The 27,311-nt window shown below is 38.2% G+C and overlaps 1 long non-coding RNA gene across 3 annotated transcripts in view; it reads right to left on the bottom strand.

The window, feature by feature from the left end:
* Window positions 1-27,311, bottom strand: part of LOC111757380 (uncharacterized) — a 153,161-nt gene that overhangs the window by 41,518 nt on the left and 84,332 nt on the right. For all 3 annotated transcript variants that reach the window (XR_010046725.1, XR_002791743.2, XR_010046723.1), the window contains exon 3: window positions 17,887-18,049. This is a non-coding gene — a long non-coding RNA (uncharacterized LOC111757380). The remainder of the gene's footprint in view (window positions 1-17,886; window positions 18,050-27,311) is intronic.

Here is a 27,311-nt window from a genome sequence, read left to right as displayed (position 1 = left end):
GAAGTTTTGCAAAACGCCTTGAAGAACTACCATTATGGTCCCCTCCTTTCTTAAATGGGAAAATTAATACCTAATGACATTGTGTAACAATGCCAGAACTGGAGAAAAGAACTTGTTTCTAGAAAAAAAAACCTCGGGGCTGGGGATTTAGCTCAGCGGCATAAGCGCCTGCCTTGCAAGCAGGCAGCCGTGAGTTCGATCCCTGGTACCAGTAAAAAGGAAAAAGACAAAAAAAAAAAAAAAAAAAAAAAAAAAAAAAACCCTCAATTTTCCATGTTTATACAATTTTGCATATTGAGGCCTTTGTATATGAAGTAGAGCTTTTTAGTATTTCAAGAAACAGACACCCAGCTCAATCTAGCTTAATTTTTTTTTTTTAAAAAGTCTACAACAAATCTGTTTGATGGCCAAGGATATAGCTCAGTGGCACAAGTGCCTGTCTAGCAAAACAATGTCCTGAGTTCAATTCCCAGTACCAAAAAAAAGAAAAAAGAAAAGAATGTGTTTATTTACAAAGCTAGAAAGTCTAGAGGCCTAGCTCAAATGATGCTATGGAAGCTCTATTACTCTCCATTTCGTGGACAGATTCTATCCATTGCCAGATTAATAACTCCTGAAAATAAAGCTGGTCTTTCCTGATAACAGTGTCCGACAATACCCACTGGCCATTTCTGAACCAATCATTGTGGCCGGGAGCATTGATACCTTCTTACTGGCCAAGGTTGGTTTATTCCTTTGCATGGATGTGGGGAGCTGGGTCAACCCTATCTTCTTCCCATAAAATAGACTTCCTTGGGAAAAGATGTTGTGTAACAAGTGAGGGGAGGTAAGCAGGACAAAATATACTAAATATTCAGATGGTTGCTCACATTGTATTTGTGCATCATGTAACTATCTGTAGATAAATCCTCTCTGAGAATGGAAAATAGGTAGATATCACTGATTTTCCCCTCCAAAGGAAGACCAGTAGCAAAGCAGGAGCATTTCACTTTGAATGAAGAAGCAGGCGGAAGTGACTGATTGCTAAGCTTGCTGAGATTCTCTGGCCTAGCTCCAACCAGTACTCTATGTGGCTGACTTTGAATTTAAAGAGGAGGTGGGGAGGAGTCTACTTTGTTAAGAATCTATGTCAGACGAGTATCCACAGCAACACCCACACCTGGAATAAAAGATTAAGTTATTTCAGATAGCCTGCCATGGGGAGGGGTGAAGGAAAAGGCACTGCATTTGATCAGAAAAAATCACCATGTTTAACAAAGCTTCTGAAAACAAGCTAAAATGAGAATCTACAATGTCCATTTCAGGGCAGTACTGGGATGAGAGAAAGGAATCAATATGCCTCAGCAATACTTAAGAAATATTTTTCATCTGGAAAATGATCTTAGGACCACTTTTGCTATTTTGAAATTTGGCCCGAGCACTTGTGAAAAGATGACCTTTTATATATTACATCTTGCAGAGGACTATATATAGTTGGATACAATATCTAGACCTAACAGGGGAAAATGAAACAGAAAGAAAAAATGGAGTTTCTGGGTTTTCAACCAAAAAGCAGTACATGGCAGGAGAATGGAGGGAGCAAACTTGGCTCAGTAGAGTATGCTGGCTAACATGCATTATCTGAAGCATTCCAGACATCTGCATTATTTTGCATGAGCTACCATCAGCAAGTGACTTAGAACAGAGTGCGGAAACATTGTTTTTGCATTTCTTAAAGCCATCTTGTCCTGATCTTGGCTTCCCATGCTTTGGATGGGGAGGGGTGTTCAGGAGAAAAGGTTACTGATTTCAGAAAGGTTAGAAGTCTTTTTTTTTTTTTCCTTTTAAAGAATAGCATTTCAGCTTGATATTATTTTAGTATTTACCACTATGTATTGTCTTAGGCCTCATCTTGGCAAAGGGCTCCTAAACAACTGCCACTTTTAGCATTGCTGCCAAAAGGCGCCCTTTCACAATAAAGCATGCTGTGCTTTGGCAGGAAATCAATAAAGTGAAAATCTGTTCTCATCATCCATACATTTACCATCACAATCAACAATCAAAGGCGAGACCTGGGTTCTTTATCCACAGGCTCCAGCCTCCCAATTTTCTGCTATGAAAGGCAGCATAAATTAGAACCCTTGGTTCCTGTTAGCCAGGCTTAATGGGTATGATTTATGAACCATTAAATGAGGTTATGTAAATTGATCCTTAGCAGAATGCTAGCGCCCAGGTGACAGGTGCAGCATGCTCGTCCATAAGGGTTCTGCACAAATCAGATTTCAGTGACATTCAGTTTGTGGAAAGAGAAATATGTTGTCAACAAGGAAGTGATTTAAATAGTGCCCTGGGTTTGTCAGCAATTATGTCTTTCTTCTTAATTGCTGCAAACTATATAAATTCTAATAGGAAATAAATTAGTAATTTACCAGTTAATGACAAGGGGTATAAAAGAGAAGGGCTTAAATATTTTAAAAGCCATATTACCAGTGAGGCCATACACTAGGGTGATTTCACTGATGCTGTTAAAGTTGAAGAGATACTTTAAAGCAGGAGTATAAACTTTGACACACAACAACTAAAATTACATGCATTGCAGCTGAAAACTAGATTCAATACGAAATGCCGTTGCAGAATTGCTTTGTGTGTTTCCACAGAAATGGAGAGATCACTGGGATTTCTGTTTTTCATCATTAACATGCTAAGCTTAAAACAATGGTCTTTTTAACCAGGTGCAAAAAGCACCTTGCTTTATGCTTTAAAACTTATTGTAAGCCTGGCCTCTGATCAATCAAGTAAAAACTGTGCAAATGTAATTGTATTATAAGAGTGAAGGTGGGTAACACAGCTGATGCTACAGAGCTGTTAGTTTTACCTTCCTTGGTTAGACAATAGAGAATAATAACATACTTCCTGCTATTGTTTTGGTTATAAAATGAACAGGCTTTGTGAATGACAATAAACCCCTCATTTTGAATGTCTAAAGTAAAGTTTCAATTAAAAAAAAATCATGTGGCAGCATATATAAATTAATTTTATCAGCTTTGAAAATGAAAAAAAAAAGTAAAATAAAGACTTCCAACTTGTTCCTCCCCTTGGGCTCCTTGGCCTAATCAAAAATGTGATGGCCTTCTGAAAAGGTTTCTGCTGAGAAAGTCAGTTCAATATCATACCCAGCATTTGTCTGAAGCTATTATTGTGCCTGTTTCCATGAGGCTGACCCTACTAAGAGGACACATATGGACGTGATAGAAATGTTCCCTGGTCCCTGACTGAGCCTATTAGAGGTCCCCACGGGGGGTCCCTACCACTCTTTTTACAGTCATTTCTACTTCACGAGTGCAGTTGTTTATGGATAGAGGAGACGATTTGACCCACTGTACTGCTCTGGGAAAGAGTGAAAAGAGTGAAGATGGGGCAGAGGTCAGATGTGTAAAGAGACTTGTGACTCTGGTCCACTTGGAGAGGCTCTCGGCAGCAAAGGAAAACACTGAAACATCATTTGTGAACTGAGAGCAGGGGTCTGAAAGGTCACAAGTGAAGAATTATGTAACCACTGGCATCTAGTAATGATTTCAGTGCCAGTTAGTAAAGAAGCGTATGGAAAGGAGTTTTGTGACTACTAGGGGAAAATATACCCAGGAATTTGTGCAGCAGTAAAGGCTCACCAGCTGTTTCACATTCGAGCATCACAATTTAGTGTGTGGCTTGGAATAAGCTAATTTACTTTAGATTCTGAGTAACAGTCATATTTCATACAATTCTGTTGTGACTATTAAAGAACTACTACATAGAAGCACTGACATACAGCAAACAATCAGGTTTTTTGGTAGTTTGAGATGCATACTTATTTATACACACAATGTTTGAGGTAGTGAAATATATGTATGTTTTATACATATATACATATATACACACACAAATATATACACTTGAGAAGAAAGAGAGAATTTCAATTTTCTCTGATTTAGAGCCTTGAGCTACCTATCTCTAGATCTCTGTGTATAAATGCCTTTCAATGATAGGTCTAGCTCTTTGTTCCTTTCACCCAAATCAAGCAAGCACCACCCTGATATTCTCCTAACTTTGCCCCTTCTATTACAAACAGCTAAGTTAGATATTAATGTACAGTTAGAGGGGGACTGAGTCCTCAAGGAAGTCAGCACACATACACAAAAATAAAATAAAGACATCAAAATTGTGGCTGGAGCTATATGTGAAGAAGGCCAGGCCTCAGAATGAAGATGCAATGGCCAGGCCCACATGCCTCCCTAAGGGATGAACAATAACTTGAGATTATATTGTAACTCACAATATCTAGTACAGGAAGCCAAGCTAGACACCAGTCACCCAGGTGGATGACCACAGCAATGGACCCATCCCTTCCCAATGATGTCTTTGTCCTTGCCGTGTACCCTTGCTACGTGACTTGCCTCCCTACTGTATCAATTATTAGCTAAGCGGCTATACTTGTAATCCTACAGGTCAATTGTAGTTTGATCTATGTTTGTCTCGGTTACTTTTCTCTTGCTGAGACAAAATACTTGATGCCCAAAATGAAGAAAAGAAAGGTTTATTCAACTTATACTTTTTGGAGCTTTCAGTCCATACTCAGTTGGTTCCAAGACAGGGTAGCATGGCTGACAGCTGTTTATGATGGCTGCAAGTGACAAGAGCATAAAAGGGCAAAATGGGGAAAGCAAGCCCCCTTTCCTTCCTTATACTGTCTATTGGCTACCCACCCCAGGGTGGGTGCAGCGCTCACACTGCTACCCCCAGTGCTAGACAATGAGCCCATCACAAATGCTAGATTTAGCCACCTCCATGACTGCATGAGGCTTTGAGGGACATCCAAACACAAGCTGTAACAATGTTTTAACCACATTGTGACTCTGCTGTATAAAATACCCCTGACAAAGGATCTCAGTGGCCACCCTCTTAGGATCCCTCCTGGAAATCCAGGAGCTATTGTTCCCTCCTTGATTCCCATGAAACTCTCCTAACTTCTTCCTTTGCTTTATGACTTATTCCTCGATGTTATGGGACCATGAACTGAGCACATTAGACATCTAACAGGCTGGGAGTTATATTTTTCCTGTGTCACTTCCTTCTTTATCTCCTCTCTGTATCTTTTTAGGGAAAGTATCTTGATGAAGAGCATGATTCTGAGCCACATCTTTGGGATTTACATTTCAGCTTCCCTACTTATTAGCTCTGTCACCTTGGGCAATTTACTTCATCAATCTGTGCTTTAGAGCTAGGGAATTTAAAAAATGGAGATTTAACAACAATGTCTTGCACCTACTGCATGGTATTGTTCTGAAGATTAAATGAGTTAACACATGAAGTGGCAAAAACAGAACCTGGTGCAGCATAAGCACCATGTCTTGTATTATTGTGATAATACACTATACCTCTTTTGTCTCCATGCTCAAAGACTCACTTGCCTGCCTAGAAGAGGGCACGAACACATGCAGAGCCCCAAATTACATGCCATGTACTATTCAACATCAAGATAAAAAATGAGAATATTATAAACACTCAATAAATGAAATGGAGGCTCTGTGAGATTAAATAATTCACCTAAATTACAAAGTCTCTGTTATACAAGAGAAATTCTAAAAATCAGGTAGTACCATTAGTTTATAATATGGTATTGTGCACATTAAACTGTGCTAGGAAAACTGATCTCATTTTAAGCATTCTTAACAGACAAACATATACAAAGTATACATGCACACACACAAACACAAGAACATTTTGGAGGTAACAGATATGTTTATACCTTAGTTGTACCAAAGGTACCATGGTATATGCACATATCAAAACTCATAATGATGTATAGTTCAATGTGGGCAATTTTCATAATATATATCAAAATTTTTTCAAATAGAAAAATTGCTATGAAATAAAAACAAATCCATAAATAATTTAAGAATACAAGGCAAATAAGTACAGTGTCAGCATTCAGATCCAGGTTTGACTGGTCCTCAAACCCATGGCACCATGCCATCTCACAAGTCTATGGGGAAAATGGACAGGAATTCTTCTAGTAGGCACTCACAGTCATATGCTGGAAAAAGTGCTTGGTTTGACTTTGCACACTTTAAATTTTAGTTATTACATCTATAAAAAAAAGGAACTAGACTGGCGGTTTCCAAACCTTGTTCCCCCAAGCTCCTGTATTTCTTCTAGATTTCTTAGGAGCCACTGCAAAAGAAAGATCCTGCAAGCAGAACCCAGATCCTCCTGAGATGCCCACACCCCCCACATCTAAACAGAGTGCATTGGACCTTTGGAGATATTTGACAACAGCAAGTTCTTCTTCAGATGTAATATTCTGCAAATCTTTATCAAACTATAAAATAATGTGGCCTGATTGTTATGCCATAATAATTTTCAATTTTAAAAATATTTCTTTGCTTCTGTTACATGTAAGACACTAAGTTGTGCATTGACTAAACAACCCTCCCCCAAAAAACATTGTCTTATAAGAACTCCCTGCTCCTCCTTGAGTACCCTCTCAAGATGCATTTCTTTCAGGAATTGTGTTTTCAATTCACTTAAAAGCCAGAATGTGAAATGTTCCCCGAAAGCTCTTAACCTTTGTACAGCAGACCCCCATTTTCCTGAAGAATATTTTTATCCCCACCCTATCTCGATGTCTTATCTGTGTACTTTATCTTGTGAACACAGCTCTATGTCCCAAAGAGCTTAATGCATTAGAAAATTTTTGATAAAGAATACTAAAATGAATAGCCACTGCACCATTGGCAGTAGGCTCAAAGCTTTTCTAGTATTTCCTCTGTATGCAGTAGGGCACCGCTCATCATCTCCCCTCCACAATCTAACTAGCCCAAGAAGTTTATTCTAGGAGAAAGCATCACTTGCTAATTGAATTAGCCTCTTGTGTTTTGATTCAGTGGAGATTACCTCTGGGAATTCAGCAGCTCCTCTGTGACTTTGCCCCTACCCCACATCTTATTTCTTGGAAGAGGGATCAGCAAGGAATGTTGAATACTGCTGGGTGGAGTATGGAATGTAAAATGAAGGGCTAAAATAAAGAGAACTAGAAAGAGAGCTTCAAGTTATCCTACTGGGCCAAAGGTAAGAACTCATCTTTGCTTTGGAAAATGATTTTTAAGAAAGGCATCTACAGTAATACTCAAGTTTAAGAAAATTTCAGGGGATAATTTTATTTTAGGTTAAACAATATAGAGATCATGAAAGCATAATATCCCCAGAATATTGGTTATTATTCTCTGTTAGTAAAGGGAAAAAATAAATAGGCTTTCCTGGTTATCCCAGAAATGCGTATGTATGTGTGTGCATGTGCATTTTTGTGACCGTCTCGTCTTCACCATCTTACTTACTTTTCTCATCGCTGATACAAAATACCTGGCACCCAGAATTAAAGAAGAAAAGGTTTATTTAGCTTGCAGTCTGTAGAAGTTTCAGTTCATAGTCAGCTGGCTCCAAGACAAGGTGACATGGTAGAAGGGCATCACAGAGGAAAACTAGTCTGCTGCAAGCAGGCAGGTGAGAACACATTAGCCCTCTTCCTGTCCCTTATATTTTATGCAGGATACCTATTCTGGGTGGTATAGCACTCATACCCCTACACCTACCCAAAATTATGCCAAACCAATCAATGGACTGATTTAGTAATCACACACTCTTGATCCCTAGCATCGCACACAGTAGGTTCAGCCACCTCTGAAAAGCACCCCATGACTGCATCAGGCTTTGGGGGGACATCCAGACACAAACCATAACATCACCTAAGCCATTGACTCACAACTCTAATTGTATGCCAGAGTCATCGGGGAGACCTAAAAAGATGGTATAAATAGAAAAATTAGGCCTTGGGTTAAAGACTTGCACACTTTAAATTTTAGTTATTACATCTATAAAAAAAAGGAACTAGACTGGCGGAAAATTAGGTTCCATCTTTGCAGATTCAGATTTTTGGCCAGGTCCCATATCCTCTGTCTTTGAAACGCTCCCCAGCAAAACAGGATGCCCAACCAGAGCAAAGAATCATTAGTGCAAGGAATAACAGGGAGGCTCTCATTACAACATCATTGTATCCACTTGTGGTTTTATGCCCTGTTGCGTGTCAGTCAGTCTCATGCCTCAGTGTAGTGACAAGATGACAGACAGGTTGATTGCACATATGGAATTTAGTTACCACTTTCTTGGATCTGTAAATTCACTGTGTCTTATTTCTAAAGTCATGCTACTTTTGGCCAAAATGCAACCTCCTCCAGCAGAAATAGAACTTAATGCAGTAGATTCTTTTATGGAGTCATATTTTCTTCTCTGGATTAATTTCTTGCTTTAGCAGATAACTCTAACAATCATGTTTAGCAAAATGATGGCCTATAGAAACATTTTACTTGGTCTAATAGATGACAATGAGCAGTTACAGTTTCAGTCTCTTTAAACCAGGAACAATTTCTTGAGTCAAGAGATAACAGACTACATCATTTTTTTTAACTTGAAAAGTTGATGTCTATTATAATAGACTAGGAATTTTATTCTTATGATTAATCCCAAATCATTAAATGCTTTAATTATGGGCAGACAGACAAAAATGCTCCTAGGTTACAGAGATGCCCCCTGCACTGGTCCCTACCTCCAACCCTTCCACACATACAGTCCTTTTTCTCTTCAATCTATTAGACAAATTTATTTGCATAATGTCACTTCTCTCTCATTAACTTCCAGGAGCTTCCTAGTATCAGTCACTTCAAACCTAATCTCATCTAGCCAGGCTAGCTTTTTAACACCTAGTTTGCCATTTGTATTGCTCCTCACTCTAGACCATTCCTTTACACCAACCAGGACAGCAACATTCATAGTTAAGATGAGACCATGTATACTGTGCTTAAACTTTGACATCCTTACCATTTCCACCTTGAAACAGAGTGGCTGAGGCCTGCAAAGCTGAAGCTGAATGTAGTTCCAGAGCCCATTCAAAAAACAACAGCTCTGTGCCACAGCAAGACGAGCCTCCACCCTGGGCTTCCCTCTCTTTGTCCTTGGCAATGTCCATGTTGGCCTTAGGAATCTCCAGCTTTGATCTGAGTCCTCCATGAATCAAAATTCACACCTTCAAGAAAACATTCCTATGACTAGCTTCATTTCACATTGAAAGTATAGACAAGCTTGTGTACACAGCTTGTGTACACAGTCTTCTTTAATTCATATGACCTTACTCGGGAGGCTAAGAGGCAGGAGGATCATCATGAGTTTAAGGCCAGCTTGGCTACATAAGTAAGTTCAAGGCCAGCCTATGCTACATAGTGAGACCCTGCCTGCCTCAACAGTTTGCAGAAATCTTTGATCTGAACTTGTATCTCAACCCTGGCATCCTTCTTCTACTAACTCTTTTTCTTCTCATTCCTTTTGTATATGTATAGGTTTAACACTACTAATGTAAAAGTAACGAGAGAGGGCAGGACTTGGTTTCTTAAAAAATGCCTGCATTCTGAGCCAGTTAGACAAAGTTTCTCTAGAAATTAAGTCCTACAGACCAAGTACTCAGGATGTCTACAGGTTCCTTAGTTCACTGAATCAAACCTAGGTTGTTACTCTACTACCTAAATGCTTCTTGACACAAGCAGGGAAGTGAAATATTTTTCTTCCCTGTACTTAGGAGAACTTTTGTCATTTCCTCTTGTTTTGTTCTCATATTTCCATTTAATCCTACTCACATCAGTCAGAGTTCTCAAACTCTGTTGACCTCAAGCAATCTTCTGTTGGTTCTAGACCCACTTGGTTCTATGCCTATAAGGGTTCCACATTCCTGACTCATGTGTGACCTGCCTGGAAGTCTTTAACCCAACACACTATGCTCAACATAGCTCAGGCCAGGAGAACTAAATCCCAATAACTATCACTTCTCATTCCAAATATTCTTCCTCTTCAAGTGTAATTGGTGAGTAGGTGCCAATGTGCTCCTCATAAAAGAGAAATCTTACTGCAATAGAGAAAAAATCTCTAGAAAATACAATGACAAAAAATAATCAGAACAAATAATTTAAAACTCTTGCAAGCAGAAGGAAATGGCTTTAGTTAAATCTTTTTAACCTAGCTCCTTTCTAGGAAATTGCAATTAGAGTGTCTTTAAACCTAATCGTAAGTTTGAGCCTTTGCTTGTTAAAAAATATAGCACTGGTACAGCACCAAAAGCATTTGTTTTATAGGGGCTGATACCCTCCTGTTAGGAATTGTAAGTGTTACGATTAAAATTTTGTATGGAGGATCAAACTATTTGATTAACAGAATCACATTTCTTTTACCATTAACAAGAATGCTATCTAAGTGATCAAGTATATAATCTGAATATTATCAAAGTTAAATTCATTAACAGTAGTTATTAAATATGGAAGAATGTCAAAGACTTTTGCTCTGAATGAATGGAACGCTGATAATAGATTCATCTAAGTCTGCTGAGGTAGTGACAAACACAATTAAGGGAAAGATTATGATAAATTCTAGAAGAGTTCTTGTAATTTGTGTTTCCTTAAAGTGTGTACATTGTGTAGAAATAACAAATCTAACGCACATAAAAACTGCTTTGCTAAAAAGAAAAAATATGAAACAAACATACTGTGATACTCCACTTCCAGTTTCATCTTTTATTTTTCTACTTGTTTTTAGCCTTTTAATTCTACTACTTTATATTATTTATCTTTTTGAATATATACATATATAATTTCAAATGATTTCTTATAGAAGATAAATCAATAAGATCCCCTCTATTGATTACTTAGGAACCAGTGTAAGAAGCTTGATACTTCAGTTGGAAAACCTCCTTTTAAAACATTAGTGGGACTTCACATTAAAGTTGTTTCCTACCTGAGTGAAGAGAAGTAGCCTTCTCAGATCAGATTAGTAACCCAAGATAACTGCATTGTACTCTTGTCTCTTCCGTATTGTGTGAAGTGTCAGACATGAGGTATTTGTTGACTTAACAAATCAGTAAGTGGCATTTTTGCTTTTGAACATTTAAGCACAATGAGAAACCATGAAGCTTTTTGCGTGATTTAACTACATTTATATGATACAAAAGTACTCATCCACCTAGATAAGGTGTCTTACTAGTTTTTCTTCTCCTTTTCCTCATTCTTCTTTTCCCTCTTCTCCTATCCTCTTCCTGTGCTGGGGATTGAACTCCAGGCCTCAAAAATACTAGGCTAGCACTGAGCTATACCCGATTCCATTATTTGCATCTCAGCATATCTGTTATGCTGAGGGGAGAGGCTGTGCTAATCCTGCCCATGGACATGGAGAACTGCTCAACAATAGAGATGTTCTCTTACATTAGCAAAGATTCTCCTTTCCCCTGGGTCCTTTGCATGTTCCTAGAATGCTCTTTCTCTTCTCTAGGCCAGTTCATTCTTTTTCTTCCAGTCTCAGTTTTGAAAGTCACATTTTCAGAGAGGTTGTTCCTGACCACCTGATTAAAACATGCCTTGACCCCTGCATCTATTCCAGATGATAATTTATTTTCTATGTAGCACTCGTTACCATTTGCAAATTAGGGGTTTCTTGAGGAAGCTTTTAAATATCTCTCTCTCAATTGCGTAAAAAACAACTCTGTAGCCCATATGTTGGAAGCCCATATGTTGCCTGTGTTGCTCACTGATGTGGGGTGCAGCATCTGTATCAGAGACCAAGCACAAGGAGCCATCAGGGGGATGGTGCCATCATTCATCGAGGGACGCTGATGGCCTGGGCAAAGGAAACAAAGGTGAACTGATTGCAGAGAGATTTATGATATAAGCAAGACAGGTCTTAATCACTGACTGGGCGGTGGGAAAGGGAAAAGCCAAGTTCAAGAACTCTCAGAGTTCTAATTGGATTCGCAAAAAATTATGAGTAGATACTAATGAAAATGATATAATAGTCTTAGAAAAATTGTTCCTCAGCCACATGAGGGCTTTTCAGGTATTATTAATAGTTAAACATTGTTTAGCAAGAAGAAACAAAAACAAAACAAAACAAAAAAAAGATCCTTCAACAATAACAACTTCTAATGGCTCCTCCTATTAGTGTTTCTTACCATAAATGAGAGAATCTGCTGGGTCTAGTTGATCTTTTAAAACTAAGACACATCCTAGATCATTGGTCTATGGTTGGGCCACCCTTGCTATCTGGCCACCCAGTCTATCAATTATGAGCTGGTCTTGGTATCCTTAAAGACCTTTTTCATTTTCTGGTTTTCAGGGCAACTAGAGACTGTTATTGGCATTTTGAGAATTGGACTAGAAATGAGGACAGTCTTGCACAGAACAAAATTGTGCCCCAATTTTCTTATAAGGAGAAACACTGAGATTGGCTGTGAAAGTCTTTTAAAGGTTTCCTAAAGGATTTGGATTTTAGTCCAAAGAAATGTGGAGAGTGAGAATGAGGGGTATAGAGTGGCTCCCAAATTTTGTTGTGGGGAGTTGGCTGGGAGGAAGATCCAACTTAAGAATATGGAGAGATCATGAACAGAGGTAAAAATGGCCAGAAAGATAGTGAATTCACACTATACACATCAATATATAGGTGAAGTTGCTGGAGCACTCCATGGCTACAGAGATGGGTTGGAGGTGAGATGTTGATTTAGACACTAGCACATTGAGGTAGATGAAATCATGGGTATGAAATCATAGGAGTTCCACTCAGAGTAAGTATGAATTTTGGATTATTCAAGGTCAATTTTTAACCTCAGGGAGGCATTCCTGCTTCCATTCAGTTTGCTCACAGGAAATACCAATTAAAGTTAATTTCAACATTAGTAAAACATTATTAGCAGGATAAATTTGCTGCCAAAAATATAATGAGCTTCAAAATGAAATGTAAAATGGTTTTAGCTGATTTATCTGATAGTTTTTACATGCTGCTTTATCTTCATTGATTATATGACATAGTAAGAGCAAAAAGTATTTTAGAGATTTCATGAAGATTATTAACAACAACAACGACAAATAAATAAAAGTTAGGCATTTTCTCCTTTTTCATAAAGGCTTTTTCCCATTTCATTCAGATGATTTAAACTGTGTGTATGTCTCTGGTTCTTCATTTAGCTGATGGTTTTCTGACTACAGGGAAGAGCCTTCCAATGACTAGTAATAGCAATATTCCAGGACACAAACTTCATTTTTCCCTCCCTTTGTCATAAAAACTATATTTTCTTACTGTTGTTAATCTTAGGTATGCCTGTCCAGATAGGAGGGGGAATATGTGGTATGATTTTTTTTATTATCTGGTGATTTAAGTCATAAGTTTTAGTGAATAAAACCAAGCATGTTGAATTAATGACACATTAACTTACAGAAAATAGTCATTGGTTAAGATAATTGATAATCAATTCTGACTGTCAACAACAATAGCAGTGTATTTCTAACCACATCCAAAGGGGCCAATGTGCATTATCTCAGTCTATCTGGTGTGGCAGAATGCTTGACAGTAGGTAATGTACAAAGAATAGGTTTATTTGGCTCACAGTCTTGGTGTCCGAGAGCCTGGTACCAGCACCAGCTTCTGCCGAGGGCCTCATGATGGGTAGTATCACAAGGCGGGAGTACACACAAGAATGGTGGATATGTGAACAGAAGAGAGAAAGCAGCGGCCAGGCACACTCTTTTATACCAAACCGCTCTTGCAGGTAATACTCTAGACCCACTAGACTTGGCCCACTCCTGAAAGACAGTATTAATCCACTCATGAGGATGGAGCCCTTGTGACCTAATTACCTTCTATCTCACCTCCTAAAGCTTCCATCACAAATTAAGTACCAAGCTTCTAGCACATAAGTCTTTGGTGGTTAAACCATCTCTATACAGTTCCTTGAAATGTAAATAGATACTATTTGATAAGAATTTGTTTCTTTACTGAAGAAATTCTTAAAACATTTAGTAAATGTTTATGTAAATGCAAAAATCCCAAACAGAAAGTTCTAAGTATGCAATATTTCTCAAATGTTCTTGACCACAGAATTCTTAATTTTAGATCATAGTACAAGGGATATTCATATGTCTTAGGATATGCCTTGTTCTAGATATTCTAAATTTTATCTTTGTAAAAAGCCAAGTCTTCAGAATTCCATGGAGTTGGTTACATTGCCTTGGTCTTCCTGTCATAGAATTGCTTTAAATGTATAATATGTGATTAATCTGTCTTGAAGGACATTGTCAAAAACAGTCCTATAGTATTCACTATTGTATCTAGTTATAAATGGCCCAGTAGATGCTTTTTGTGGCCCAGCCAGTAACTTTGTGACGCACCATAGAGACACTGAAATCAATAGTTCATTGATAGCCAAGTGTGCGTGTGCACGCCTGTAATCTCAGGCTTCAAGAGATTATTACGAGTTCAAGACTATGAAGCAAGCTCAAGGCCAGCCTGAACTTTATAGTGAAATCCTGCCTTAAAAAGACCAAAAATGAATAATGATAGCTGTGCTTCATTTGAGTAACTTTTCTTTCTTAAAGTCTACAGACATAAATTTTATCATTTATATATATTTTTTGCTTTGGCAGAGTAAAAATTGCAGTATATCTTCACAATAGTTTGCACAAATTTTATCTTAGTTTACATATTATTTATTTCCCATACTTTCCACTTACTTGACTTCCAAATTTCAAAATAGAGCCACTCTTTCAATGGTTATTTGTTTAGCACCTTCTACGGAACGAGCATTGCTATACATGTTAGAAATAGAAAGGTGAAAGATAGAAACTGGCTTTGCTCTCCAAATCTTTAGAGATCTTTAACACACTATGGTATATACTTACTAGTCTATATCCAACTCTAAAGTGGATATAGACTAGTAAGTATATATATACTATAGTGTGTTAAGGAACTCGATGAAAAAGTACAAGACTGAAATCTAACCTCTCTCTAGAGATTGAGGTGTATTGCTAAAAGCACTATGTTAAAAGCCATTAGAAATAATCTTTTAAGCACCTTGGCTTACTGACTGTTTTGAACTTTTCTTTTATCCTATGTTCAAGAAACTTTGCATCCATCCTCTGTCCTAACCTACATGGATCGTAGCATCCCAGTGTTGTATTGCTATGGTGATTTCTTCTGCTTTGGTGCTTGGCTCAATGCCTGCTGAAATTTCCTGATAGAAATTCTGCAAAGATGAATGCTAAATATTTCTGACCTTGGATATTCTGTGTTTCCACCAGCTCCCTGTCTGGAGACACTTCTACATCCAATAAGCCAAGTATACTGGGGGAAAGAGTAGAAGACAGGAGAAGAATATGGGGGTATAACTACACATAGAGGGAAGAGGAAGAACAGCCAAAAAAAGATTCAGAGGAGGAGCTATTTTGGTACAGGAAGCCCATAGTGGACTGGGGCCATTGAAGCCTTGGGCAGAGAGAATTTTTACAGGCATTTGATGCTACAGAGAAGTCATTAAAATTAAAGATTGTTATGAAGCCAATTTGTGATATGATTTGTGATTTGTGATATGACAGGTAATGATAACCTCTAAAGAGCATTTTTAGGTGAGTGAAGAAGACACAAACAGTTAAGGCTTATATAGTCTGATGGGATTGTGGGTGGCAAGCAAATAAAAACATCAAGCATGGACTGGCTTCTAGACAATCCTTGGAGAAGAGGAACAGTGTTATTCAGGGTGGTACCTGAAGGGGACAGCAGGGTCAGGGGAAGGCTGGTGCTTTTCTTTAATGACCAAATGCCTTCGCCCACATGAGTCTCTCATCACAAAGGACTATTACATGTAGCTGTGCCATGGTTGCTGGGCACTGGGATAATGCATACAGTCAACATTCTGAAATGCTTCTTGAAAGAGTACTTGAATCATAACCTAAATTTTTAGGAGGGGCAGGATTTCTTATCCACCATATCTTGATCAAACTTCAGATAGCCTTAACCTAATATTTGAAAAGTGAATAGTTTAAACTCATTTGTTGAGTTGTTCCTTTTCAGTGGGGTAATAGCCAAACAGTGACAACCAAACAGAGAATTTTGCAAGCAACCTCTGCTGGCAGCAGCAGCAGCCCAGCCAAGGTGGCAGCTGTTGTGGATGAAAGTCATGATTGATTCTTGGAGTGGAGGGAAAGCTCAGAGGGTGAGAACAGTCCCCAAAGTCTTCTTAAGCTGTAGGTAGAGGAAATAGGGCAGACTTTAGGTAACAGAGAAATGCGGCAAAGAACTTCCCGGTGACTTTTAATGCGCACACATATACACAAACACACTCTTGTACTAGTGGGCTTCCTCCTCATGTGCCTGCTGAGGCTCCAGCTTGCCTGCTGAGATCATTCGTTCTCAGTGAGGAGGCAGATAAGAAGTCTAATGACTTCACCAGGGTTTTTGGGAGTCTGCTGTCCCAGGGATCATGTGGACAGTGATCCCTGACCTCTGCTGCCCTCTCATCTATTTCTTTACTGTGGAGACTAGGCCTTGTCTCATCCCCACTGCGGAGGTGGTCCCACCGTGGCTTGTTTCTTTCACTGCTCATCCCTGGGTCTCCCTCTTAGCTCTGTCTTCTTCTTTGTCACCCTTACCTATCTGTCTTTCCAAGGACTCATTAGGCCAAGAAAAATCTAGTTCTAATGCTACCTAACTTTAGTGAGTGCATACTATGTTCCAGGTGTTGTTCTAATTTCTTTATATGAATTATTTATCAGCTTGGCAATTCTTCAAGGCAGTGGATTTACAGAGGAGGGAATAGAACAAACAAGTAAATTGTCTAATAGATATCCAGGAATTTTCAGAGCAGAGAGTCTGGTTGCAGAGCCCATCTTGTTAGTCTTATACTACCTCATATATAAATTTGGCTGTAAAAGACCAGGGGCACAGGTAATTCATCTATGCCACTAGAAGTCAGAAGTCCAGGTAGATGCTGGATATTAGAAGACTTAGAACCCAGACTTAAGAATTGAGTAACAGGTCCAAGGCCTTAGAAGATTAGAAGGAAGCTTCCCTGTTCTAAGCCAACATGGGGCCTCCTTTGGAAAAGCTCATCCATGGAACGGGCAACATGGAACAAGAGAAAGAGGAAACCCCTGCCAGGGTAAGAAAGGAGAGAGATTAAGGTTTCACCTGTCCCATCAAAGGCCCTTGCTGTTGTCATTGTTGTTGTTTCTTTTTATCCATCTTAGAAGCCCTGTTACAGCTTGAATTATGTGCCTCCACAAAGATCTTTGTCCTAGCCTCTAGCACCTGTGAAAGTGACCTTATGTGTGAATAAGGTTTTTGCATGTGACAAAGTTCAAAGTAAGTAATTAATGCGAGGCCTAATCCAATCTGACCATGTCATTATGAAAAAGAGACTTTGGGCACAGAGATAGATACACACAGGGAGGAAGCCATGTGAAGGTAGAGGCAGAAACTGAGGTGATGCATGTACAGGACAGGGACAAAAATTGCCAGAAAACCACCACATGCTAGAAGAAAGGCAAGGAATAAGTTCCCCCTCACAGTTTTCAGAAGAACTAACCCTAATGACACTTTGATTTTGGACTTCAGCCACTATCACCCCCAAAAATGTGAAACAATATGTATTGGTTTTATAGCTATGCCATTAGTGGTTCTTTGTGACAGTAGCCACAGGGAACTGTTACAAGTTTAAGATCTCAACTTCATGTCAGTTCAGATTCTGGGATCAAAAAGATCTCAGGACACAGTTCATGCTCACAAGTCATAGCTTTTGTAGAGACTCCTTTTTCTTTTGGTATAAACCCTGGAACAAACAAGAAGGAAAAGGAGAGAAAGGGCATTTGTAAAGTTTGTCAGAAGATGGATGAGCATTAAGGCAGTGTTTGTAAGCTTTATATGAACACAGATAATGCTCTCCCAGCTGGTAAGTCCTAGAAATTTCAAACAACACAGATAAGCAACAACCTCATCTAAATAAGTAAACAGAATACTTACAGATCAGCATGTATCCACATCCTGGGCTGCAGAGCATGTAGACTGGTTAAAATGGGGTTCTTATCATTCTGCAGTAGAAGCTTGGTCCTGTGTCCACTTCTTCCTCCAAGATGGGCTTTTTAAGACATGTAGAGAATTGCGAACTTGCAATTTATGGAAAAGCCTTATAAAAGAAAAAAATATGTGTTCTTCAGATTAGTGCCTTATTTAAAGGTCCCTATAGCACTTGTAATAAAGATAGGTGCCAGCACATTTCTGTAGTCCCAGCACCTTGGGAGCCTGAGGTGGGAAGAGTCATTTGACTGCAAGAACATATGACCAGCCTGGTCATCACAGAGAGACCCTGCCTCAAAAATAAATAACACTAAGTAAAATGTGCTCTTGTTCATACAAGGCACTTGAATACTAGCCTTTCTAGTTGTGTTTTCTACATTTTGGGACTTTGAAGTATGTAGAGCCATATCTGTAGGGTTAAGGGTAGTGGAATATAGTGGCAGAGGTATGGCAGTTTCTTGTTAGAAGAATGTATCCAAGTCATCAATTTGTGACTCTCTGCCTCTGTCTGGGACTCTGAATGAAATGACACACCAAAGTCTACAAATATATTGATATCTATTAGTCCCTAAGATCTGAAAGAATCCTGAGCACAGTAATGTGAAAGCCAGAAATGCTAAAACTCCCAGGTTATGTGATCACAAGTTGACAATCTTTATTAAAGTCACAGTTAAGTCATTAGCTGTGCCTAAGGATCAAATCAAATAGGGATTTGCAGTATTTCAAATCTTGTTTTCTCTGGAACATAAGAAATAATCTCAAACTGAGTATGGTGCTACATACCCATAATCCTAGTTTTCTGTGAGACTGACGCAAGAAGATCGCAAGTTCCAACTCAGCTTTAGCAAATCAGCAAGACCCTGGCAGGCAGACAGAGACAGAGACAGAGACAGAGACAGAGACAGAGACAGAGACAGAGACAGAGACAGAGACGGGGGGGGAATGGAAGTTATAGTTCAGTGCATGAAGGCCTGTGCTTAATTCTAAAAGGAAGGAAGGAAGGAAGGAAGGAAGGAAGGAAGGAAGGAAGGAAGAGAAGAAAGTAATAAAGCCAAAACTACTTTGGTCAAAGATATAGGAGCCTCCCTTTTCTTTCATCCAATAACATATACATAATATCATTTAATAAAATAATAAAATTTCCAGTAACATATACATAATATTATTAAACTGAGAATATTTCTGCTAGTTGAAAGACAATTGCCAAGGAGCAAGGAAGCCTACATCACTGTCCTGAATGTAGGATCTTGGGCAATTCAACCTCTGTGGCCTTAGTTTAAAAGACTGACTTGTACTTAGTAGCCTCAAAGATAATTTTTGATTCTAAAGTTTCACAATTTTGTTTTTAATCCGCAAATATTTATGTGATTGAAAACGTGCCTTTTCTTCAGCATATTCTCAAGTAATCATTTTAGAAAAACAAAATTAATGGTGTCATGCTAGAAACTCACTTCACGTTTTCCAATTATAACTTTGTGACCCAATTTTAGCATCTTATTATAAATTTACTGCTTAAATATCAAATGGTTTCTTTTATATGAGAAATTCAAAATACAAATACAGAACAAAATAAGAGATAGAAAGGAAGTAGGGAGACAGATCTTTCTCATAGAGGAAAGGGATCGACAGATAGAGGGTGATGGAAGAGGACCAAAAAGGAGGGCAGGGGAAGGGGATGAAAAAGAATTCAGAGGTGCTATGTACAGGTACAAACTCCCACAAGGAATGTAATCATTACCCTGCAAAACATGTACTAACAAAAAGTAAAAAGTGAAAAAATTATCTGCTTATTAATATTAAATAAATGTTTTAATAATAGTAATGCAATAATCCAGTATTGCTCAATACCCCTGCTAATTGAATAAACATCAGCTGGGCAGTTACTTGTGGGTATAAATTGGGAAGAAAGTGAGAGCTGAGGGCATAAGTACCCAGGCTGGGGCCAGTTCTTTGCTTCAATTGTTTCAACTGCAGCTTCTATGGAGTTTTTGCAAAACTCCTCCTCAGAACCTCTACATCATTTTCTTGAGTATTTTCACAATGGTTGCCTGCTCTAGTCCCAGACAGAAAATGTTTCTCCAAAGATCAAATCCTCCATTTTAATCCAGGAAGTTCATGGCAGCATCTTCTTTATTGTTATTATTAGTATTACATATTAAAAAGTGTAATAGTCAATATTTTCTGGGGCGGAAGCTATAGAACTTTTGTCTTTTTATAAAGATGAGTCATTTGTAGGAAAAGGGATGCACCTTGAGACCATAATGTTAAGTGAAATAAGCCAAACACACAAGCTTAAATATCACATGGTTTCTCTTAAATGAGAAACCCAAATTATAAATAAAAAACAAAATAAAAATAGAAAATAAGTAGGGAGATCTTTCTCAAATAGGAAGGTGATCAAGGGATGAAGGGAAGGGGAGGGAGAAGAAGGAAATGGTTCAAAAAAGAATTAAGATGTGTTATATACATGTACAACTCTGTACAAGGAATACACATATTATATAGTGCAAACACATGCTACTAAAAAGAAGATGGGCACATAATATGTCTGTGATTACCTGCCTATTGTGTGGAACAGGCAAGGCATTTCTTGAATGGACTCTGTGCTGACAAGCTCTTAAAAGGTTGTATGCTTGCCCCTTAGCCCTTGAACATGGCAAATGTTTGCCATGGAAAGCAGCCTTGAAAACTCCATGGTCCCTAACAAAAGGAGAATTTTCCTCCTCTTCTATGGTCAAACATATGCTGCATACTCCCTTGTCAGCTCTGACCACAGACAAGTTCCTTTCACATAGTGCAGGATACATAAAGCCTGTAATTATCAGCCACAGGTAGTAGCCACCTGCTCATGAAATATATAAAAATGGAAAAAATATGAAAGAGTCTGTAGGAAGAATGCTCCTTTTGAATTGGCCCTGAGAGGCTCTGCCTCTGAGCATTTAGATAGGACTCTTAATCAACCTCCTTTCATTCCCTTAACTGACAACTTCAGAGTCAGAAGTAATCATACACAGACAGTTACAGTTTCAAGAACTTCCCAAATATATTCATCCAGGGCATGGCTCTATTGAATTTCATACTGCATAGTCTCTAACTGGACTAACTGCATGCTGCTTTCAGAACTGGGACACCTTTAGTATTTCTTTTGGTGTCTGGTGCTGTAGGTGATGTTGTCTACCATCCACATTTCCTTTGAGAACCATCAAACTTATTCTCCCAACTACCAGCAGTGCTGTAAGCTATAGGTCCTCTCCAAGAATTTCGTTCATCCTAAATGAACTCCTTACACAAGCTTATCCCCCCCACCCTTCCTGCAGTGACCTGCATCTAGTGATTAGTGTATATGGTAGTACAAGGCTCACACCCTCATCTAATTCTGCAATGTCTGAAGAGCCATTCCAGGGTTACAGCCTCTCAGGGGAATTAACTTAAATCTCTCTTGTGACTGAATTATGATTAAGTTTCTCTTTTATCACATCCTTCCTCCTTTACTCCCTTATTACTACTGACAGCATTTTCCAGTGAACTATCTGCATGAAACCTAATACAGATGTAGAATTACTTTATATGTAAATTCACCTCTTTTTTTTTTGTACTGGGAATTGAACTCAGGACCTCATGCTTACTAGGCTTGTGCTGTGCCACTAAGCTATATCTGCAGCCCAAATTCTTCTCTTTTTAAGAGAAAAACCGTTAGATTCCAACTGTGATCAGGCATTTCAAGTAGTATGTCTGATTTAGTTTCCTAAAGTGAGAGGTTCTAACTATCCATCGATTGCCAGGTTCCCATATGATCCTAGTCTAGAAATAGTTTGGGACTCGCAAAATCCATTACTTTGTCTGGATCTCTTAGGATTGGAGAAGGCTGAAAGCCAGCTTCCTACTCATATTTCTCCTGTTGTTCTTAGTCACTTCCATATTTCTAAACTAAGACTTAAAATACTTACCTGATCAATATCTCATTGAATATATATATATATATATATATATATTATAAATCAAATCAAAGCAATACCTTCAAGAGATCTGATGTATAATATGGTAGCTAGTGTTAATAACAATGCATTACATTCTTGAAAACTGCCAAAGGTAGATTTTAAGTTTCTTACCACAAAAATCTGTGAGGCTATGTGTATGCTAATTTTTCTTGATCTAGCCATTCTAAAAGTTGTACATATTTCAAATTGTGCATATTATACCTGATAACCATATGAAACTTTTGTCAATTAAATGTATTTTTAGAAAACAGAGAAAAGGCTGAGGTTTGCTTTTGCTTTTCCAGTTTTATATAAATTATACTTATGATGTGCCAACAAGAGAAGGAGGAGAGAAGTAGGATTTTCCCCTTTGTTCTAAGCTTAGCAAAAAAAATTCTCTAGAGGAAATCCCATCTCCTCTGAGTTCAGAAATGGGGTGTGATTCATTCTGCTCCCAGGATGCCAGGAAGATGGACCTACTTGAAGTCATGTTCAATCCACTGCAATTTCAGAGTGGGAATCAATCCATGGTTGTCTTTAAGCCAAAGAAAAATAAGAAAGACAGTCAAAATAAGAAAGACAGGAGATTTATTCTATATGTGGAAAAAGTCAAGAGTATTTAAACATAATAAATTAAAGTTAGTAAAGTTCTTAATTCCCTTAAGTAACTTGTATCAAGAGCTATGTGGGACCGGTATAGAACAGAGTTATCCATTTTCCAAGGCTAGGGTTAGATTAGGGATGAATGAGGGCAAAGTTGCTTAGTTGATTGCCCTCTATTTTATGTGATAAAGTAGAGACAGTTGTTATTAACTTGACTGTGCCCCAGAGGTTCTGTTGTGTTTTTCATGGGATGCAACAAATTACACTGAAATGGCTTCTTGTTTCTCTTAATGTTGAAAAGAATCCTGTGTGGCAATCTTCTCCCATTACTACCAAACATTTATTCAGTTCTAGCTGTATGAAGAGAAAACCTCTGACCCTTAGGTGTGTTCAGTGCAAGAAATGAGACTCATATAGGTGTATCAGAGCTTTCTCATACCAATGGATTGCTTTAGGAGCATTGCTCAAATTGCCCATAATGCTGGGTATTGGATTAGCAGAAAAATGTGAAATACTCACTGACCTGGACATTCTGGAACAAGTTCTTTATCTTTGTGTTCCTTTCTAAACTATTTATTTAGGGCTGGGAATATAGCTGAGTGGAAAATCACTTATCTAGCATGTAATGTTCTGAGTTTAACTTTCAGCAAACAAAACAAAACAACAGAAACAAAAAACCAACCTACCAATGTATTGTTTTTATTATTGTTCACATGCTATTTGTAGCAAAATGTTCTCTATTTCATATCAAGAAACTTATTTGTGATTTTTGCCCATTTTTATTTTAAATTTTTGTTAGTACATGTTTGTACTACAGTACACAGTGATTACATTCATTTTAGGGAATTGATATAGGTACATAAAGCATCTCAATTCTTTTTTATTCCTCTTCCTTCCAACTCTATATTTTTCTAGCATCAGATTCATTTATTTATCTTACAAAACCACATAAAGTTAATTATCATATATACAGATTAACAACCACATTAATAGGCAAAAATATAAAGCACATAAGACAATTATACTGAATCAAGCTTGGTTCACTTTTAGATATATTGTCCATGATATAAATAGCTTTCTTTTTCTTGTGTGTATTTAGAAAAGTAATTTCCTTGTTTATTTTAAAAATTGGCAATATGTTCATGAAATTTAAACATCAAAAACTGTGAAGTGTAATCATCCTACCCATTTCTCCTCTCTCTGGTAAAAATCACCATCTCATCCCAAAATTATCAAAACCTGGTTATTTTTCTAGCCTTCTTGCATTGTGGTAGTATATTTTATGAATTTCTGATTTTGCCTAATTTTTGATATGCTTTAGATCTTTTCTTAGCTTTAATTTTAATAAAAATCATTCTTTGTCAAAGATTATAACCTTTAATAACTGCTGAGAACTTTCCAATATGATAGAATAAAGGAAAACTAAGATGTCACTTATGGTTGGACTGAATATGAATGGAGGTAGGAATCATTATTTACAGGCATTTAGTAACTAGTAAACATATTGGAGACAAGGAAAAAAAAGATGAAAGCAAATCAGCTAAAGCTAAGTTTTTAACAAAAAAAAAAAAAAAAAAAAAAAGGAGAGAGAAGAGTTCAGAGTTGGCAGTGGTAATGGCTAAGGCAGAAACCATAGCCTGGTATGAGACACAGCCTGAGTTAAGAGCCAGATAGTTGATGAGGACAAAGGTGGTCACAGGCAAGGACAAGATTATGGCCACTCTGTATTTAGTAGCCTTAGAACAACAAAGACTGAAAAGTAGAAGGGAATGTTCATGTTATACCAGTAAAAAGGATGTAATTCTGCATTTATGTTCAGGGAATGAAGAATCAAAGCACACACAGACTTTGAACCCATAGAAAATTTTGAACCCAGTGAAATTAGGCAGTTTCAGGCAAATTGTTTAACTTCCCCAATTTAAGTTTTTTAAAATCTATGAAATGAGAATAATAACCATCTATAGGGTTCCTTAGAATTTAAATGAAGTAATATATTTTAAAACAGTACTCAGCACAGTGGCTAGGAAAAATTTGCTTTGTAATTATTACGTTAATAAGAAAGAAGATTTCTTGGAGGCCAGAGATGGAGACACAAACTCTAAAGTGAGACAAGTTTCTGTCTTAGATGGAGTAGTGACCTAGGGCCTTGGGCGAGGATGTCTTCCCCAGGGACTTGAGCCATGAAGTGCCAGTGGAAGTGGGCACTGCCTGAGGACCAGGTAGGAAGGGCTTTACTTGATATATGAGATGGAAGTCACTAGCAAGAGTAACTGGAGAGGTGACTTTAAAAATGATATGTGCTTTTCTTATGTTAGATTGCTTGAAGTTATTTGGAAAGTCTCATAACTGCAAATTCTGCAATAATAGGAAGAAATGTTATTTTAACATGCTCACATACTGCTTCTAAACTCCTATGTCTACTGTGTGCTCTGATAAGTGCAGGCATGTAGGTTTGGAGAAAGAGATCAAGCAAGGACTAAGTTATAGTCTAGTAGAGGGAGAAAGCATGTAAGGTTAAAGCACAATGGAAGGGGAAAAAAAGTTCAGGGAACAAATGTCTGATTAGGTTTTTAAGGAGTTTATCTTCCTCTAATTCCTTATAAAAACTTCAGTGAAATCAGTGTTGCTCACTAACGTTTGTGGTGCAAATGCCTCTATGGGGAGATAACAAATGCTGAGTTTGTGTTAATATTGGTGAAAAGGGAAACTGCAGGTGGAGAAGACTGCCATTCAGTTTCCTGACATTTTTAATGTTGCACATGTACATCCATCCCTTAAGTTAGGCTACCTTTTGAGTTTGCTTTTTAAAGTAAATTTACATTGAGTAAGAGGTTAAGAGGAAGTAATGCTCCAGAGGGTATTCTTTCAAGCAAAACATAAAATGAGTAAACTAGAAACAATGATATCAGAGACATGCTCTACATTGTCTGAAATTTTAGCCTATTGAAGAAGAAGGAAGAGAAACAGTGTAGTAAGTGATGTTATGGAGACATAGAGAAAGTACCATAAAAACACAAGAGAAGGTTCCAGGGAAGACCTCCCTCCCCAAGAAGGAGAAATACCCTGATGATAAGTGTATTATGATAAAAAGTTTCATCAGAAAATATTATTCTTATCTTGAGTTATGGTTTGTGTCTGGATGGTCCCCCAAACCCCCATGTAGTCATGAGCTGTGGGCTTTTCATAGGTGGATGAATCTAGAGTGTGTGATTGATTCATGGTTCAATGCTGGGATTAAGGGTGCTGAGATTAAAGGTGAGCAATTGCTATCCACTGACTTGATTGACACCACTTGAATCCCAGAAGTTTGGATAAGATAAGAGGCAGAAAGAGGCTTGTTTCCCTTTCTCATTTGTTGCTTTTGCTGTCTTGTGTCACCATGAAATGTTGCCCCTTTGCCATGTGCCACCCTGTCTTATAGCCAGCTGATTATGGACTGAAAGCTCTACAAACTGTGAGTGGACTAATTCAGTTTCCCCATTTAACACTGGATCTTGGGTATTTTGTCTTAGCAACAGGGAAAGTAATGAAAACAGAATTTGATACCAGGAGTGAGGTGTACCATATGACCAGCTGTCAGAGGAAGAGAAGGCTAGTCCTGCTTTACAAATAGCTTTACATGTAATGCAGGCACTACTCACAAGTGGACAGCTACAGCATTACATCCCTTTTCTGGGGCATCTCTGAAGGATGATAGTGAAGGGAAATCATCACAATGTGCTGAACTTTGGGCAATTCACTTGGTAGTACATTTTGCCCGGAAGGAGAAATGGCCAGATGTGCAACAGTATACTGTTTCACAATCTCTAGCTCAGGGTCTGGCCAGATGGTCAGGACCTTGGATAGAACATAACTGGAAAATTGCTGGCAAAGACATTTTGGAAAGAGATATGTGGATAGATCTCTCCATATGGGTAAAGGATGTAAAAATATGTTTCCCAAGTAAATACTCACCAAAAAAGTGACATCAGCAGAAGAGGACTTTAATAATCAAGTGGATAAGATGATCTGTTCTGTGGATAGTGGCCAGCCTCCTTCTTCAGCCACCCATCCTTGCCCAATGGGCCCATGAACAGAGTGGCCATGGTGGGAGGGATGAAGCTTATGTATGGGTTCAGCAACGTGTACTTCCCACTCATGAAGGCTAATCTGGCAACATACCTGCAGCAGAGACCAACACTGACTCCCCAATATGGCACCATTCCCTGGAGTAATCAGCCAGCAACCTAGTGGCAGGTTGATAATACTGGACCATTTCCATCATGGAAGGAACCATGCTTTGTCCTCACTGGCATAGACACAGATTCTAGATATGGATTTGTCTTTATTGCATGCAATGCTTCTGCCAAAACTACCATATGTGGACTCACAGAATGCTTTATCCACTATCATAGGATATCACATAGTATTGCCTCTAATCAAGGAACATATTTTACAGCCAAAGAAGTAAGGCAGTGGGCCCATGCTCATGGAATTCATCAGTTTTGCCATGCTCCTCACCATGTAGAAGCAACTGGAGTGACAGGAAGGTGGAATGGTCTTTTGAAGACACAGTTACATGGCCAGCTAGGTGGCAATATCTTGCAGGGCTGGGTTAAGGTACTTCCAAAGGCTGTATATCTTTGAATCAGCATCCACTATATGGTACTGTGTCTCTTATAGCCAGGATTCATGGATTCAGGGATGAAGGGATAGAAGTAGGAATGGTACCTATCACCATTGCACCAGTGATCCACTAGCAAAGTTTTTGATTATTATTCTTATGACCTTATGTTCTACTTGCTTAGAAGT

The sequence above is a fragment of the Cavia porcellus genome, unplaced genomic scaffold (genome assembly GCF_034190915.1).
Source record: "Cavia porcellus strain 051 isolate PalLab524CR breed Dunkin Hartley unplaced genomic scaffold, mCavPor4.1 scaffold_1, whole genome shotgun sequence".
Classification (NCBI taxonomy): Eukaryota; Metazoa; Chordata; class Mammalia; order Rodentia; family Caviidae; genus Cavia; species Cavia porcellus.
Note: the sequence above shows the minus strand (reverse complement) of the source record. Positions and strands in the feature narration are given on the sequence as shown.